Source organism: Mandrillus leucophaeus, unplaced genomic scaffold (assembly GCF_000951045.1).
Source record: "Mandrillus leucophaeus isolate KB7577 unplaced genomic scaffold, Mleu.le_1.0 Scaffold421, whole genome shotgun sequence".
In the NCBI taxonomy this organism is placed as follows: domain Eukaryota; kingdom Metazoa; phylum Chordata; class Mammalia; order Primates; family Cercopithecidae; genus Mandrillus; species Mandrillus leucophaeus.
This window is the reverse complement of record NW_012104488.1, coordinates 558,788-574,321: the sequence shown is the minus strand read 5'-3', so window position 1 is coordinate 574,321 and position 15,534 is coordinate 558,788. Positions and strand designations below refer to the sequence as shown.

The following is a 15,534-nucleotide window of genomic DNA, read 5'->3' as shown; positions in this document are numbered from 1 at the left end:
TCAGGCTTTTAGAATATTAGGGATCTACACAGAAAAGGGGACATCTGATTGTCTGTGGCTGATGACTCATTAGAATAACCCAAACTAAGTGGTTTGTAACTTGTAGCCATTTGAAACTTATACTATGTCAGATCAAGATTGCTGGGACTACAATGGATATGTTGCAGCCAATGATAATCATGTTTCCGCCCTCAGTCATCACCATGTGTACCATATTTTATACATATTTTCTTACTCCCGGCATAGACATCATTAAAATAAATAAAATAGTTGATATCCTCATTTTTAATAAAAAAGAGAAAGGATATTTTTGTAACTACCATAATAAGTCGAACGAACTCTAATTCAGCATCAGTATAGAATGAAGTGCTGTAATTCATCTGCATTCTTATTAATAAATTCTGTATGATTCACATGCCCTTTAATTTAGGTCTTATATTCATCTAATTTGCTTACTCGTCCTGCCTATGATTGCAAAAATGTTGACGGTTTGGATTTTATTTTATGAGTCAGTTACTTACATAACAGTACCAAATGTTAAATGTGGAAATTAAATGCCCCATAGTCAAAATAATGATAATTATTAACAATACAAAATAAACTGCCAAAGAGATGCTTACTCTAATGACAAATATGCTAGCTGTAATAGAAACAAGTTGTTTCCTAAGCAGCTGTCACTCCTAATTCATTGAAACTGAAATGATTATGACCTGACACAGATTAGGAATTCATATGCACACACTTACAAAATTGTAAACATAAGGTGTCTCAGCAATGATTCAACTTATAAAACCTGTGTTCCACTCTTAATTAGGCAATTAAGAAAGATACAAATGAGTGCAAAAATTAGAAAAATAGTTATGGCAGAACATGTATGTCATTATCTTGGAAGACTGTAACTAAATAGCAATAATTTCTGTTTTGAAGTGTCTTTTGGGTGAAATCATTAATAAATATGTTAAACCACTAGTTCCATAAGATAGAGAAAGTAATATTTCTGGATTAAAATATAAACATGATTATCATTATTCAACCTTGCCTTCAATTCTGACAAAGGAAAAAAAATGATATATGAGCTATGGTGAAACGTCTTTAGAGCACACTCTCATGTTTTACAGCAAATCTATAGGCTCAATCTAAATGGGTCAAATCAGAATCCCTTATAATTCAGAGTGCAGGTGAGGAGTTGTTTACACTAATCAATAACTATTATTTGAAGAATGTTGCAACTGGGATCTTAAGGAATCTTAAGACTCATTCATTCTTGGGAAAACTTTTGGTGGGTCTGCAGTGCCCAAACATTCTGTGGGAATAGCAAACTTGAATTAGTCAATGTTGTATTTTTTCTCTTTCAATATTAAAATTAAAGCACTGATATGATTCAATTTATGTCATGCTAAAAACAACGAATTCTAAGCAACTTTTTAGGATGTTACTTGCAGATAAAAACACATTGCAGCATATGTGACTGATGAACAAAAAGCTGGGGAAGCAGTTGCATTTGGGATATAGACCAAGGAGAGGGATGTGTTAGTGAGGAGTACACAGAGGCTCTAAATATACTGAAAGTGGGTGCTCTATACTTGTTAATTTTAGCAGTGGTCATAGAGGTGCTCATTTCATCCTAATTTTAAGAAATTGTACAAGTGCAATTGTGTGTATTATATTCTATGTATAGCATAGTACAATTTTAAAACATTAAAGACTAAAATGATTTTTGAAACTGCTGGATGAGTTCATTTTGTCATCCTACATACCCTTTTGTTAGCTTATCTATTTATGTCCGATAATTACAGTGTTAAATTATTCGTAAGTTTTTTGATGCAATGAAATACTTTAGGTTTACTAAATTTTAGTTCTTAATTTGTTCTAGTTAGAATAAAATACTGCTTCAAGTAAAAGAAGAAAAAAAATAGTTGATGAAAAATACGAAGGTTTATTTATCTCACATTTTAAAATGTCTTGTAGGTAGGCAATCCAGGAGTGACATGATAGCATTGCTCAAAAAATTCCTTGGGGACACAGGCTTTTTCCAACTTTCTATACCAGTAACTCTAGTGGACTATGGCCTTTCCCCTCATAATATGATATGGAGTTTCAGCAGCTGATCCAAGTTCCAAGAAACTAGAAAAAATGAACAGACAAAGAAGGAAAGGGGAGGTGCAATATATTTCTATTCACATTCCATAGGCCAGATCTCAGTCACATGGCCATATATTCCTGCAAGGCAGGCCAAGAATGGAGTCTTCATTTTGAGTGGCCACGTGCCCAGCTAAACATCTTGTTACTGTGGAGGAAAAGCAACCATACTGAAAAGTACTGGGCAGGCTGAGAAATGAGGCAATATTAATCAGAAGAAATAGCGTCTTTCTAATGATTCTGTTTACATTAAAAAAAAAAACTCTTTTAACTTCAGGTTTATCAAATTAGAAACTTCTTCTAATGATCTTTGTCTTTTATCTCTTTAGATATTCAAATTCACAGACAAAATATGTTTGTAATGACCATTCAGTAAACCCTGTTCTTTCCAAAAATACTAAATTATATTTTAACATAATACATTAAAAGAAAAATATAAATTAAATCAATGTGTTGTCAACTTTTGTTAAATTATAATTTCTGTAAGTTAAAGACTACTACTTGGATGAATAAAATTGCCAGTTTCCTATCACTGATTTGTTAACTATATTGAGTATTTTATTGTAGTTCATACTGGTCACATGAAGGTAAATTTTAGTATAAAAAAACTAAATGTAAGTTAGGAATAAAATTTTATTTTCTACTATCATCATCATTTCACATTAATAACACATTAAAATACACTTTTCAAATTTTATATTTATTTTAGTAATTCATTTGAAACAGCATATCAGAATGCTAATTTTAGAACATTTCAAAGTAAAAATGCTTTTCCTCAACCATTTACATATCTGAGCCAAAATTCTAAAATATTTTTAAAATGCCCATTTAATAGAGTGTGCTTCTGAGTTTACTTATAACCATTGCATGCATTATCTTAAAAAATAAACAACCAAAGAAAAACGCTGACTCATCTCTTTCTGAACTTCAAATTCTAGTGATAAATCAAATCCCCTATTTCACAAGCAATGTTTTAACTTTTCTCACCCACATCAACAAATTAAAGTACTGTATATAGTGAATAATATTTGATAGTCAAATCAGAAAAAAATGAGCAAAAAGAAACTATAAGAAACAAAAATATAATAGAAATACATTTGCTTTTAGAAATGGCTGTATCTGGCTATTCCATAAACGGACACCTCTTGATTAGCAAAGGGAAAAATATCATAGGTGTAAATAATGACATAGAGATGTGATATAGAAATACTCTCAAACATGAAGTGATCCCATACAAGTTGAATCAGCAAACATTTCATTGACAAACCCTCAGTGAAATCCTGCTCAGAAAGTCCTGAGGCTGAATTCTGCAGCACCCCTAGCTAGCACCTGACTTGGAGATTCCCTATCTGGTGTCAAAGTCTCCCATTCTGAGAGAGGGATTTTTTTATGTGTACTCAGCTTGCTATCAGATTCAGCACAAAGAAATGGTTAGGAGTTGCTTATCCAAATGGAAGAGTACATAGAGCTAAAAGCAACTTCTTTTGGGTGTGTGTCTTTACTTTTTGTCCCTCTCCCTTTGTGTTATTTCAGATGACCTCCCTAGGCTTGAATACCCCACAGGTGGTTACAACTTGGAACGTCTGTCCACGGCCTGTAGTGGTGACAACACCTGCTCTGCACTTGGCAGCGTGGCTGTATGTAATAGTGGTTTACCACTATGGCTATTCAGTCAGGGTGGTTGGATTCATATCCTAGCTCAGGTTAATTAACCTCTCAGGGCTCCATTAATCATCATTGGTATGATTATAGAGGGGATGTATGGAAACAGGTAATATTTGTAAAGTATCCTGTATCAAGGGCTCAAAAACATGTATCATCATCATATATTTTACATTATATAGATGTATTATAAATAGATGCATAAAGATGACATTTTAAGAAGGGAATTGGGTAAGGGCATTGGAAATTAAAATTGCTCAATGCCAAAATACTAAGAAGAAGTAAAAGAGTCATTTAAATGTCTGTCAATCTCTTGAAAAATGTTATGATACTATGCTGCCATTTACTCTTTGTTCTACCCTTGATGATTCTGATCACCTGCCAGGTCTGAGTTGTAATCCTAGGTCTATATATAATTTTTAGTTTTCCAAGCAATAATATATAGCCAAATTGGAGAATGCCTTGATCAGAATATCCTCATCAGTGATCAATATTTCTGATTCTACCCCACCCTGCTTCCTTCCTTCCTTCCTTCCTTCCTTCCTTCCTTCCTTCATCTCTCCCTCCCTCCCTTTGATTCTATATGAACGCAACTAGAAGCCAGAAGTCACGAGCATCTATCCATGTGGTCCATACAGGTCAGCCCTCCATCCCTCCCTTCCTTCCTTCCTTCCTTCTTTCCTTCCTTCCCTCCCTCCTTCCTTCCTTCCTTCCATCCCTCCCTCCTTCCTTCCTTTTTTTGACAGGGTCTCATTCTGTTTCTCAGGCTGAGTATTAGTGATGCAATAATAGCTCACTGTAATCTCGAACTCCTAGATTCAAACACCCTCCCGCCTCGGCCTTTCGAGTAGCTAGGACTACAGGCGTGTGCCGCCGTGCCTGGATAATTTTTTTTTATTATTTTTTCTAGAGACAGGGTCTCACTATGTTGCCCAGGTTGGTCTCAAACTCCTGGGTTCAAGTGATTCTTGAGCTTCACCCTCCCAAAATGCTGGGATTATAGGCTTGAGCCATTGTGCCCAGTCTCAACCCACCTCTTCAACCTCTTCTTTCACTACTACCCTGTCTTCTCATCCTACTGCTGTTGTTCCCTAAACTTACACCATGCTTTGTTTCTTTTATATATGTGAGTTTTCATGAGCTGCTACTGCTACTTAAAGAGGCTTACCCAGAGTGCCTCTTCCACTGGCAAAGTCTTGCTCCTGTTTTAATACCCAGATCAACCATTCTGTCCTTCCCATGCTGAGCAAGATCAGTGGATCTCCTCTATGAATTCCCCGAGACTGCTGAAGCCCCAATCCCACCTCATGTGAAGGTCTTAGGTCCCCAGAAGGTCACTAGACCGTGAGTTCCTTAATGGCAGAAGTTTACACATTTTGTTTTCTCCAGTGGCTTTAGCACACTGCGTAATACAGAGGAGATACCTAAAGAATGATGGCAATGACTGAGAAAACTCAAGTTGCGTACAGAAGGCCGAGACATATGCAAGTATCTTTGTCCAAGGGCTTGACTCTGAGAATAAGATGCTGTTAATGTACAATATTACACAAACTCAGAAGAAAGAGCAATGAATGTTGCTCTATTAGCACACAAGGACATACCAAGATATTTCTTGTGTAGAAACACTGTTATATTTTGCAAAGGAACCAGAAAAATTTGAAATCTGATTTTTGCTTCATTAAATTTGCAATCAAAGTGGGGCAACAAGACAAGTACTGTGCAATTAAGAGATGAAATTCAGAGGTTTATGGAAGTCTAGTGATGGGAAAATCATATAAAGCTACATGAACATAAGCAAAGATAACTTTCTTGAGAAGGTGAGACTAGCTCTTGATATCAAAAAAGACAGTGTTTGTACAGAGTAGGGGAAAAACAGATGGTTTTTTAGAAGTGTGAAGTAATGGGAGGAATAGGGAGGCTGGTGTGTTAGTTAGGAAACTGTTGAAACAGAGCCCAGATTGCATGTTAGGAAGTAGCGGGAAATAATGGGAGATCAGTAGGTTGGGCCAGATTATAATGAAGCTTTTAAAGTATAACTAGGAACGAAAAGTTTGAGATTTTTCTGCTAACTGAAGCAAATGATTGATTGATGAAAGGAAAAAAACACTGTGTTGATTAAATGTTGACCATTATAATTTTCAGTGCAACAGCTGCTACTGAAATTGCAGTAATTCAAAATGAAAAATAGACACTGTTGTTCTAAAATAGCTTGGACTATTTGGAACCCTCTAGCATGAGTTTATGCTATGTAGTTTTGCTAAGAACATGATGGGGTGCAGGGTTTTCTTTTTTCATTTTATCATAATTACTTGTTCTAAGGATGGAGAATTCAAACTGAGCAAAAATTTCACAGCCAGAGTTGGAGTGTGGGTTGTATAAAGTTGTCGAAGCACTTTCCAAAGGTATAAAAACTCCTCTCAACTACCTAATTACAATTTCTAACTGAAATGGTATTTAAAACATGTAACTTGCTTAAATAATTTATCTATTAAAAATTCATGTATGATAAACTCATTAGTTACATTGTATTATTTGCTCAGTTTTTCTCCTGAAAACTAAGTCCTTAAGTTTGTTGTGTGTACTTCCCCTCAAGATAAATATTTTAAAAACTAACCATACTACACAAAGTACTGAGGTAGGAATAATCCATGAATATAATTTACAGTTCAACACTCATAGTTACTTATTTTTTATTGCCCAAGATAAACAATTTATTTCAAGACCATCATTTTATCTTCTTTTGGATTAGTAATATCTATAATGTCAAATAAATCAAGTTGCAGTTCAACATTACTATTCTAGGCATCCTTGTTTATTACTAACACATCACCTCTCTGTACCTCTAATTTATTTTAGGTTACTTTGTCATATCAAGACATTTGGACATCATCCCATAGTAGGCATTTGAAAACAGGGAGATGCTGAAAAACCCCAAGCTACATTTTGGAAAGATAATGCTGGTAGAAGTAGGAGGATAAATTAGAGGGCAAGGGAAGAGATTTGAAGAAAAAGGGAGCAGTTACAGGATAAATGGGAGGAGCTGGCTATGTGAGGAATAGAATAAACAGATTCAGGAAGCATTTTAGAGGTTGAATGGAACTTGCCACTCTACAAGAATTAACAGGTACATAATAAAATGACCTATCAGTGTTACAGTCACAGACACGCTTAGTTAGGTTGAAAATGGAGTTCTAGGTACTCTAAGGAGGCAATGGCAGAAGCTTTGCAGAAACAGGTTGTTATAGCAACAGTAGCCCATCAAGTACACATAGAGCCCATTCTCTCTGCCAGTGACCAATAGCAATTTTCAGAAGGCCAAGATGTAATTAGCACGCTAGACTAACAACTGGAACTTTGATATGGAAAAGTGATCATCCAGTGAATACCATAAACATAGCTATGACTTTCACCAAAGCAGGACCCTACATTTTGAAATGTTTAGTACTGAAACCAGAAAATATTTATGTAAATGTAGACTCCTTATCCCTTCTACTCTAGGTAAGGATAGCTCCTTAACATCTTTGTGGATCACATTCCTCATCTATAAGACAGAATAATAACTATGACTATAAATTTGTATTGTATGATACTTAGAAGGTGCATGGCACACATGCAAAGAGTAGCTATTCTGATGCTTCCATAATAGCTACTCTTTTTTAGTAGCTTTTAAAATCTAAACTTGCTTTTACACTTTTCCATGGCTTTCAAATTTAAAGAAAGCAAAAAGTGGCCAGGCGTGGTGGCTCACACCTGTAATCCCAGCACTTTGGGAGGCCAAGGAGGACAGATTACGAGGTCAGGAGTTCAAGACCAGGCTGGCCAACGTGGTGAAACCCCATCTCTACTAAAAATACAAAAGTTAGCCAGGCATGGTGGCATGTGCCTGTAATCCCAGCTACTCAGGAGGCTGAGGCGGAGAATTGCTTGAACCTGAGAGGCAGTGGTTGCAGTGAGCCAACATCGCACCAGTGCACTCCAGCCTGGGCGACAGAGCAAGACTCCGTCTCAAATTTAAAAAAAAAGAAAACAAAAAAGCAAAAAGTAAAGTGAAAAACACTGAACTAAAATTTATTGCATCTCTACTTCACTGCAGGCCTTCTCGGAGGCATTATATTATCTCATTTAATCCTCACAAAACCCACATGAGCTACAGATGAGAAAAGAGACTAAGAAAATGGAAATAAGCCAAATTCCCACAGGTGGTAAGTGTTAAAGCTAGAATTTAATCCATATATTATTAATTCTAGCGTTAATATTCTTTAAATTATTATTATTATTACTTTGAGACAGAGTTTCGCTCTGTTGCCCAGGTTCGAGTACAGTGGTGCAATCTCAGCTCATTGCAACTTCCGCCTCCCGGGTTCAAGTGATTCTCCTGCCTCAGCCTCCCAAGTACCTGGGATTACAGGCACCCACCACTATGACCAGCTAGTTTTTTGTATTTTTAGTAGAAACAGGGTTTCGCCACGTTGGCCAGGCTGATGTCGAACTCCTGACTTCGTGATCTCTCTGCCTCGGCCTCCTAAAGTGCTGAGATTATAGGCGTGAGCCACCGCGCCCGGTCAATATTCTTTAAATTATTATTGCACAGTATTTCTTACGTAAGTTTAAAGTAAATAATAGTTATTCCAAATAATTACTGATTATGATAATGTGACAAATAATTTTATTATTTTATTTTTATGAAACCTTATGTCTTTAACAGTTAATGTTTTTCTACACATAGTAATATATATTAAATTATCAACCTGCTACATACATAAGTGAGATATAGCATTCTGCTTAAACGACAAACTAATGGTTAATTTATGGTTGATTGACTCATTAATGATGGGTTCAATGGAGAATATATTCTATCCCATGAATTTAAGAGCCCACCAAAATATTTAAATATAGGTAATTTTTATTAAGACAATATTATTTCATTTTTCAGACTACAGTACACTTATCTTTATCTTTTAAAAATCATTTCTAATATTTTAGATGTATTGGGTTTTGAGATTATGGTAAGATTCCTTTATAACCTTCAGTGAAATGCCTATTAAAGATGTTTTTAAAAAACTGTTGTCTACCCCAAACTTATGAATTTATCATCTATGAAGCAAAGACGTAGACTCCACCATGAACTTAAGATGAGTTAGGCCAAGTGGGGTGGATCACAAGGTCAGGAGTTCAATACCAGCCTGGCCAAAATAGTGAAACCACCATCTCTACTAAAAATACAAAAATCAGCCGGGCATGGTGATGGGCACCTGTAATCTCAGCTGCTCGGGAGGCTGAGGCAGAGAACTCCTTGAACCCAGGAGACAGAGGTTGCAGTGAGCCGAGATCGCATCACTGCACTCCTGCTTGGGTGACAGAGCGAGACTCCATCTCAAAGAAAAAAAAAAAGAAATACACAAAATCCATCATTGCAGTTTTCATTCTTACCTAATTTACATCTAATGCAAATGACTTCATGTGTTATTTTCTAGTTAATTTTCAGTTCAGCATTTTGTTAAATTATATTTATTGCTAGCACATCCACAAGTGCACAGAAGCAGTGATTTCCGCATCAGAGTGTAAAGGAAAACAAAAACACATTCTCAGATAGGAAAAAATGAAAACAATTACTGCTGCTAGTCACTCCTCAAGGACCAAGGAGAAAATGGCGATGAATTTAGGTGTGTATGAAAAGCGGAAATGAGCTTCTTTTTTGTCACTGCTGTGTGTTAGTTACAAAGCAGTCTAAAAGATTTAAATGGATTCAGACAGAATAGACGGAAATAAATCTAATAAATTGTAGTGGAATTTATTGAGTGGAATGCCACAGTGTGTTTTCTCTTTACATGTTCAAGTAATTCGTCACGTCCATTTCCTCATTTTAGAGCACCTATCTAAGATGTTTTCACCTACAAATTCATTAGTGGGTAGCTAATTTTTTCTGTTCATACCATCTGTATATACCCTTAAAATTAATGTATTCACAAAATTGTTTTCAACAAGTGAAAACAACAGCAAATCCTCAAAGGCAATTAACCTTTTAAACTCATCTAAACAAATGCATGATTTAATATATACATGTTTATAAGTCAACTATCATTCTCTCTTTTTTTTTGTTTTTTTGAGATGGAGTCCTGTTGTGTCTCCCAGGCTGGAGTTCAGTGGCGCAATCTCGGCTCACTGCAAGCTCCACCTCCCGGGTTCAAGTGATTCTCCTGCCTCAGCCTCCCAAGTAGGGTGCCAGCCACCACACCTAGCTAATTTTTGTATTTTTAGTAGAGACGGGGTTTCACCATGTTAGCCAGGACGGTCTTGATCAACTGACCTCGTGATCCACCTGCCTCCGCCTCCCAAAGTGCTGGGATGACAGGCGTGAGCCACCGCACCCGGCCTAAGTCAACTGTCATTCTGCAAAACCAGAGCATCTCTCAGTCCCCACAAAAATAACCCACACCCCAGTTTAATATAGTGTAAGCTAGTGAACGCAGTCTTTTGAAAAAATAATAGAAAAAAGGAATCCCTAGGAAACTCATAGGTATATTTTATGCTATGAAATGTCATCAAGTGTGTGATAGTGACAACTTTTCTTAAAACTGACTGCTTCAACAAATTGCTTTAGAAAACTTGGAGCAAGTCCAGCATTACCTATGCCTCATGTAGGAAAACAATAAATGCAGCTGAAATATTCAGCATGAAGAATGGAAGTTATGTGTCTTCAGTCGTGACTGAGTATATTTTTCTTGAAGGGGAGTATGCCTCAGGGACGATTTAAATTTGTTGTAAGGTAAAACATTTTTGACGAAATGAATGTTGAGCGTGCAAGAGATTTTCTATTTTCCCTCCATATTCACACTCTATTTTTCTCCAACTCGCTCTGCGACCTGGGAAGGAAAACTTGAACTGCACAGGCTCCCTCTGACCTCCATTGGATTTGGCCTATGGAAAGGCATAGCAGCAGATCTACATGTGGAAGGAGAATGTGATCAGAGTATTTATTCCCTGGCTAACCCTTGCCAGGCTACAGGTTGGCAATGGTGTGTCATTCTATCAAACGTTGAATTGTTTTGGCATCCTCCTGCTATGACCACCGCTACTTCTAAAGCAATGGCAGCATTTCTTTCCGGGTTCTAATATCCATTCCTCTTCAGATCTAAGATGGAAAGAGCTTCCTGCTATTGCTAGTCCTGTGGTGTGCCATCCTTTGCTGGTTTCCTTAGCCAAGCTCACGCCTTTGGAAATGGTTTCTTTATTAACTATCCTTAATTATCCCCCTTTAAGTGTGCTATCTTCTTTGCTGACACATACCTTGAGCAAATCAATTAATTCCAAGTATTACCTTCTAAGTCTCTTCCTCGAGCTACTAGAGAAATTAAAATGTCTTTAAAGCAATGTAAATGTTTTTGCAGGCACAAAGATAATAGACTACTTCATTGGGTTAGGTATGGCTGGTAAATCGATGATAATTTAGCATTTAATTTAAAGTTTAAGGTTGACTTTTTCTCTAATGGGAGTAGAAATGTCTTTCCACAACTTCATAACTATTTCAAGAGACACAAACTTAGGCGATTTTATGGAACATCAATCAGGAAATTATGAGGTTTTCTTGTGATGTGTTTTTTGATCAAGTATTGTTCCACACTTTTAAATAGTTCAAATAATCTGCCCTGACATTTTTTTCTCAATTTGAAACAGTTTATTTACATACCACATCATCATTTAGACAAATGTAATATTTTATGCTATTACTATTGTATTTGGGTCTTTCATCAGCCTTTTGATATTCATATAGGTATTAAAGAATGTTTTGGTTTTAAGACTCACGACAGAAAAGCCTCAGACATAATCAATATAGGCTAGCACTAGGGAAGACAGAAATTTTCATACTCAGTTCATTGTTAAATTAGTTATTTCACATCTATCCCAGCTGCCCAATATCCTTTTTACCACATCAAAGCATAATTGCTGAGTTAATCAAGTTCAAAACAGATGAACTGAGAGCACTGGCTGGTGGTTGTGAATTCCTCAGTTCTCTCACTGTAGTTTAGTTACATCATGAAAGTGTTGATTTTTTAAAAATCGACATGCATGACTCAGAGTCTGAAACTTTAAGAGCAAGAGAGGCTTAAAGAATGAGAACAGAAGGCTGCAACACATATTGTTCAACGTCTCCTTTCACAACTCTTCTTATCACATATGTTCACCTGCATAAACACACTTTACTTGCTGAATTCTACCAAGATATGTTTATTATTTGCCCAAAAGACAATATAACAAAGACAACCTTTTCATATTAAATTCTCTATTAAATTTAATATGAAAATGAAAAAGCTAACTCCTCAAGCCTAATCCCCCCTTGATCACTCAGTACGTTTCTAAAATGTTTGAATAGTTCATGTTTGAAAAGATTTTACGCTGTAAACATATATAATTCACAAGACAATACAAATATACAAATTTTAAAGATGATGAAATAGAAACTCAGAAAATATGATTTTCTTAAGGTTATAAATTACCAATAAGCTATAGAGTATGACCTTGAATAGGCCTTCCAACTCTGGTTAAATGCTTTATCCACTATACCTTGAGAACCTCTTTGGATGAGATATAATAGAAAGTCATTAAAACACTAGATGTCCAAGTTAGGATACAGAGAGAGAAAGGACCTACTGAGATCACTGAGAGGATTTTTCCTAGGACCAACTTTATCTGAGTCTAGAAAGGCCTGAGAGAGGTGCACTCAATGAAGTGTCCTGGTCACTTCTATTTATCTCAAAGGTGGGGTCCCAGAGGACATCCAAAAAAGGACGGAATGCAAAAATGTATTTTCTTGACATTCTCTTCTAGTATCTCCACGTTACTCTCCTCGAGGTGGAGAATTAAGAAATGAGTCAGAGAGAGGGATGCATTTTGGACAGTGTTGTCACATAGGACCTTTGGACAGTGTGCAGGCTCCAGGGACCCAGTATTGCAGCAGAGGTTCTTCATGTTCACAGTGTACTCCTATTCTATTACTGCAACTAGTGCATGAGAAAGTTACTTACCAAATTCTCCATAAAGACTTCTGTCCCTGGATAAATTAACATAAAGCATCACATAGTTTGACATTAAATAACGGTGGGTGCTGATTCCTGATTATTTTGTTAGTGTAGCATTCACTTTATTTGTGTGTACCTGGCCACCTCAAAAGCTAATGGGTGTCTTAAAATGTGACTTGCATATTTGTTTTGTTTTAATTTTTGATTCTCAGAAGAAATTACCTCCTAGAAAAAAAAATACTAAAAATAATGATTCTCTTCCTAGATCAACCTGCATAATTTTACTGAGCTCCATAATTTAGCAAGGAAGAAAGAATATTTTCATAATACTAAGAGTTCAACCAAGTAGAATATTAACTAGACTGAATTACCTTGAATGTGATGTTTGAACTTATGTGGGTTCTATTGATTCATTCAGCTGACGTTTGTTGAGCGCCTCTCCTGTGACAAGCACATAGCAGGGATTTCCGAGACAAAAGCCAAACTTCACAGGTATCAATTGCTGTTGAGCTAATAAACCAGTGGGAAAGACTGAGGTACAAATGTCACCACCCTTTCAGTTTGAACATCCTTTGATTAAATTCCAGTCACATTTCCATAAATACTACAAAGCCTGGTACTCTGAGTTCCGCCGCATGATAGCAGGACCTGGTATTTTCTCTCAGGGAGTTCTTGATTGATAATATCTCTTGTCCATCTACCCCATTGCTCATGCCACAGGGTTCTACTTCCCTTTGTTTCCACTCACTCCTTCTTAAAAGTCCCCATGGACCACACTACCACCACCATTCTGTCTCGAGGGGCCTGGGCAAAGAAGTGTCCCCTTAACACAGTCACTGTATAATAAGTACAGGGCTGACTTCATGGACGTGTCCGGTACGATTGCACAAGACCCCACTTTAGAAGGCCTTACACTTGAACAGTTGGAGTTGAATACTCTCTGGTTGCTGTCTTGAAATGTTTAATAGTGTTATCTTTGAGTTTATGTTTTGTAAGTGAAGTCCAATGGCTCAGTGGAGCATGTGCCAGGGACTAGGGACCTAAACAATATTTGCATGCTGCTGCCTCCAGCCACCTCTGTGACTCCATGGGAGGAGCTCTGGGCAACCCAACCCCCATCCTCTGTGGCCTTGGGACACACCCTGACTCCCTTTCTTGATCCCACTCTTTGACCCCTGACCCCTATACCTAGGGCAGTAACCAGGTCACATCTGTCGAAAACGGCCTGCATCCTCTTGACCTCCACCTCGCTGGAGGCCAAGACAGGGGTCTGGGGGAAAGTCAAGGTCTCTGTGTGTTCCCTGCAGAATCTAGAGAAGGAGCATGGTGCTCGTCATCCCGTGCCTGGGTTGACAGTGCCACAGCATGTTTCCTGGGGGCAAACGTATCTTTCACAACTGATCCAGGTACTAAGTGGATGCCAGTGCAGAGGTTTGCCATTTCTTGCAGGGTCACCCTGTCAGCTGTAGGTTGGGATGACAGCTGATAGGAAGGAGAGATTGACTTCCCTGTCCCTGGTGAGGTCCTGCATTTCCATTTTGCACTGGGCCTGGCAAAATTAGACAGCTGACCCTGCATAGGTAACATACCTTATACCCCTGGATATTATTCTGAACAAAAGAATAAACTATTTTACTGTTCCCTTTAATATGACAGTGTATACTAGGAAAGAGGGACTTTAATCATGTTAGAATAACCTATAACCAGAGGAACTGAAGCTTGGGTTGAGGGGGAGGAGAAGATCCATGTGGTTAAATGGTTATATGAAGGATACAAAAGTTGTGTGAGTATATTGATAATTACAGGACCTTGAATTCTTACTACTTGGGGAAATATAAATATAGAAACGAGGAAGGTGAAAATAAATCCTGAAGTATTGAGTTGGAAACTGTAAACTCTTGGTTTTTAAACATGTGTAGATGAATGGGTACAGAGATGCAGATTATATGGGCCTACACGTGCGCGCACACGTGTGTGTGTGTGTGTGTGTGTGTTCGTAGTTCTTCCTGCTGAGAAGGTCTGGAAGCCTAGTAGCAAGAAACATGCTTGGCACCCAGATCTTGGATTCTAAATACTGTTCTCCACTAAATTAAACCAAGACTCCATGGGAAAATGGGTGATTCTAGAGCAGGGAATGTGTAAGATGGGACTGGAACATTTTGCAGTATCACAATGAGAAGAAGGAATCAAAGAATATATGGATATGTCAAAAGAGCAGAGGAGTCATCTTGAAGGGGCTCTTACTGTCCAAACTTGGGACAATTAGAGCAGCAAATAAATAATGATAGTAATAAAATATAACCCATGGAGTAAAATAAGAATCCATGAGTCAATGCTGATATAAATACAGAAATGAATGAATGAATGAGTAAAATAAATTGGAGAGAAGGGATTGCTCTACATTATAATAAAACATAAGCAATAAATGTAGAAAGAATTATGAATTTAGAATATCACCATTTGGCAACTGCTGCAGTAAAAAATGATTTGGGATATGATTATCAATAGATGTTTTTAAAAATAAGTGAAATTCTGATAAGAAAAAATATTTACCTAAACAATACTTACATATTTTCAAAGTAGCTCCCCACTTACTAAAAATACTTTATTGATTTAAAGATTAAAATAAGTGCATTATATACTTACATAAATAACAATTTTAATTAAAATATTCTTTCAAAAATTAGCGAGAAGATTAACATTGCTTCATTTTTTG

General features: G+C 36.9%; 1 long non-coding RNA gene across 1 annotated transcript; it reads right to left on the bottom strand.

The window, feature by feature from the left end:
* Positions 1–269: 269 nt before the first annotated feature.
* LOC105548785 lies at positions 270–13,302 on the bottom strand. Its single transcript, XR_001007443.1, has 2 exons — positions 13,190–13,302; positions 270–2,287 (listed from the first exon to the last, which is right to left on the bottom strand). It is a non-coding gene; the product is annotated as an uncharacterized LOC105548785 (long non-coding RNA).
* Positions 13,303–15,534: the final 2,232 nt, after the last annotated feature.